This window comes from Cololabis saira, chromosome 13 (genome assembly GCF_033807715.1).
Source record: "Cololabis saira isolate AMF1-May2022 chromosome 13, fColSai1.1, whole genome shotgun sequence".
Taxonomy (NCBI): domain Eukaryota; kingdom Metazoa; phylum Chordata; class Actinopteri; order Beloniformes; family Belonidae; genus Cololabis; species Cololabis saira.
The window spans coordinates 18,646,357-18,650,579 of NC_084599.1; positions in this window are offsets into that span (position 1 = coordinate 18,646,357).

Consider the following 4,223-nt stretch of genomic DNA (forward strand, 5'->3'; position numbering starts at 1 on the left):
AGATTTTTTTTTTCATTATGCACAAAAATCTTCCCCTCTCAAATATTTTTTCTCCTGCTTGGCCATAATACTCTTCCGTACTGATAACATGAATCTGTCAATGTTAAACTAAAGTGTGTCCTGTGATTAGTGGTTAAAGGGTTCTGGGGTGACGCTTTGCAGAGCAGCCAGCACCTCCAGGTCTCCCTCCCAGCTGAATCCTGGCTCCTCCAGCGGGACCTGCAGCCTCTTGCATTCACCAACTTTGGGCAGATCTTCACTGGGAGGTTGTGAGTGGAAACCTTCATGAGCCAAACATCTGACCAACCAAGTCTGCAATGGGAAGTCCTGCTGTGGAGCTCCAGGGAAGGAGCCAGGGCCCCGTTGTGAGGAGGTCCCGGGGAACTGCAAGGCTGCGCTCCTGTGCATCGGCTCGTCGGGGTCTCGACCTCATTTCCAGCGATCCTTGTTTTGATGCAGTCATTCATTCAGAATGGAGCCAAAAAAAGGAGGTGGTTGAACCGGATTATCTGCTTCTACGGATGCAGCCAGAGATTCACAGTCCAGAATAATACAACTTTCTCTCTCTAAAGTTTAGGAAACGTCTCTTGTTTTAGGTAAATTAGGACTCCTGTTTGGATTATAGTTTCACTTGGCAAAATTATTCATTTATTTATTTATTTATTTAACCAGGTCGGTCCCGTTGAGATACAATGAGCTCTTTTTCCAGGGAAGCCTGGCCAAGACAGCAGCCAGAGAAACATTAAAAGTGCAACAACTAAAATACAGACACCCCCGACCGAACTCACTCAATAAAATAATAAATAAAATACTCAACACTCAACAAGATAAATAAAAATGTGTGCTAGGTTAAAACACAAGATTAAGAATTTACATTAAAACAACAAGTGTGAAAAGTAGCTGCTGCAAGATCCTTTATTATCCTTCCTTTTAAAGTTTCCAACAGTGATGAGATCCTTCAGATTTAGTGTCTTCTGTACGTTTAGCAGATATAAATCACTGGAGCGTAAGCAGTAATTGCTGTGGGTTCTGGAAATGTAGTTGCATAAATAATGTGGGAGTAGACCAAGGATTGCTTTATAGATAAAACATTTCCAAATTCCCAAACATTTAGGGAAACCCCCCCACAACATCGCAATAACTCCATGAGAATTTCACTCAATACAAACACCTCATCCTCCCTGCAGCGGTGCTGAAGAGGAAAGCCGGGTCAGTAGCACAACCTCTGACTCCAGAGGAGTAATCCTGGTTCTGCCCTGGTCCAGGTCAAGATGGTACCGGGTACCGAGAGGAGACTGCACTCTCACTGGACCAGGAGAACTCTTCAGAAGAGAACATTTGGATCCCATGTGCAGAAAGGAAACTTGATTCACATCTCTGATCTGACTGAAGTGTCTTGCTGATTGTTTTTCCATCAGGACTCCTCGGCTGCCAGGTCCTGGTTGGAGGACTGACAGGTCCCAGTGGACGTGTTTCAGTGATTCTCCAAAGACAACTTACCTGCTGACCTGTGAACACTGAGACGTTCTTATCATTTGAGTGTCAGATGTCATCTTTTTCATTTGTCCTTGAATGTGGTTTCTGTCTTTTTTAGTTTATTCATTGGTGCGTCATTAACCAGAATTATGTTGATCGCTTCTATAATGTATTTAGTTGCCTGCAGTTGATCGCAGTATTTAGTTTGTTTCAGGGTCCAGACTGGTTACCTTCTAGACTGGCTCATCTTCTAGAGAACTTTTTTTTTTTTTGTCCATCAACCCCTTTGCACCCGATGAAACTCTGCAGTCTTGTGTTGTTTCCTCAGGGATCTGTTCTTGGACTCATCTTGTTTTGTTGCCTCTTGGACACTTTTTTACAAAGTTTAACATTTCCTTTCCTCTTTACTCTAATGACATCCAGCGTCTCTGCTGTCTGAATAACTCCTTAAGTCTCGGTGAGTTTACTGATTAACTGCCATCAAGTCCTGTTAGCTGCAAACTCTCTTCAAACACAAGTAAAAGAGAAACTATTATATTTGCTCCCAACAGTTCTATCCCAGACTCGCTCAGCTTCCCTCCATCTCAACAGTTAAGACATGTTTCTAAGGAGGAAATAAGAATTGACTGATTCTTTTATTTCTTCATGGCTGGATTTAATGTAGTTCTCTTTTTACCTGAACAAAACATCCCTGAATCACCTTCAGTCTGTTCAAAATGCAGCTGCAGGTCTTTTATCCAACTTCACAAAGACCACATTACTCCACTTTTAAAAGCTTCTCAGGCTTCAGTCAGCGTTAGGATCAATTTGTAAGTTATTGTTGTAACTTTTAAAGTTTTCAAAAGTTCGACAGCCCAGTACATTTGTGAACTCTTCCATCCGTCCTCCTGCAGTTGGTCTCTGGGGTCTCCTGAGCAGAGATCTGCTGGTTCCTCGTTCACATCCTGAAGCTTGTTGTTGTCGTCAGGTTCTTGGGTTTTCGGGGGGGAATGTGACCGGGACCCTGGCAGTCTCTACAAGCATCTTTTTATTCTATAGTTTCAAAAGGACGCTTCATCCCGTATTTATAAACTAAAGTACGTCCCGTATTGAGCTGAAAAGGGACTTTGTCCCGTATTACTGTGAGAGTCAGAAACTAGTCATAAAATGCCAATGGAAGATGGCATTGAGCTGTTGAGTTCAAGTTATTTTTTTCTGTTTTACTACAACTGTAGCCTATAGTCATGGCCTTTGAGGAACAAATATGTTTACAAGTTTTCTACAGACTTTCTGTTTGCACTTTTGTTATTGCACTAAAAAGGTGCACTATTACAGAATGGATGTTCTGCTTTCTTTTATATTAACAATTAATTCATTAATTTATATTAATTCATACAATTTTAAGTTAAGCAGGACAAGTTTCTGTTCAAAAAAGATACTTATTTTGTTCAGTTCATTTTGTTATTTAGTATTAAAGTGAATTGCTGGATAATAATTTGTTTTCCATTTGATCGTGGCATTCAAAAATATGCATCTAATTCAATTCAGGTTTGTGTCAAATAGTTAAAAAGAAATCATTTCATTCACAAAAAAAGGGGCTAAAAAAATTCACCACTCCAGGAAGGTGAAGGCAATCAGGTTGGCCGGCCCTGCAGATGAGGTGTCCCTTATTTATTTTTCAGGGAGTTGGCAACCCAAGGTAGGAGCCAAGAGGGGTCATGAGACTTTGTGCAGCTCGTCCTCGTGTGCTCAAGACTCAGGTTTGCTGTTGGCCGTTAGTACATTCAGTCAGACACTATTTTAGTACGTTTACTGGAGCACTGATCCTGATGCAGCTGCAGCGACAACCCTTCACTTCTTTGTTTAATGGACCAGCGTAACCGTTTCTGTGTTAACAGAGTACGTCTATTACAACCAAAAGCTGTGTGTTGTGTTTGGAAGTGTGATCATCTTGGTGAACTATCTCATCCTGGTTTCAGTTCTACTAGTCCTGGTTTCAGTTCTACTAGTCCTGGTTTCGGTTCTGCTAGTCCTGGTTTCAGTTCTACTAGTCCTGGTTGTGGCTATACTAGCCCTTTTTCACATGTTTCAGCAACAACACAAATAAGCATTATGGACAGATTTAATCAGAATTTATGTAAATATTTTTAGCATCACAAGTTAGTAAAAACTCAGCTAAGCTACAATAGCTAACTATGATTGACAGGTGGGAGTGTTTCAGTGTTTCAGGCTTCCAGTCCTTTTTGCGCTGCTCTTTTACGGACCCTTCAGGAAATCCGCCTAATACAACCCGTCCACCTCGTCCCGGGCCCCGCTTAGTCCAGATTTAGTTGAACTAGACATTCTCCAAGTGTCTGTTGCCGTGGCAACGTGGCTGGCAGTCGCTTGCCTGATTGGTTGAGGAAGGTGAGCAGTAACAGCAGAGTGAGTGGGGACTCATTTATTCTCCTAACAACATCAAACCTTGACCCGGGAGTTGGGTGGCCTCATGACGTTCCTGGTGTCCCGGAGGAGAGACCATCTGTGTGCGATGATCAGCAGACTAGAAAGTCAGAGTTTACATTAATCTGACTCTTCTAATGAATATTTAGCTTTTGTTTAGTGCTTATTGTTACAGTTTGACTTCTGGTTTACCAAATGTTCAGTTTATTCCACCCCTCCACCCCCCTCATCTGTTCAAGTTTATTCCCAAGTAAAGTTTGCAGGAGTTCTCTAACTAAGCTCTCCGTCACTCGTGTCTCTTCGTTAGACATTCAGGCACAAAGAAA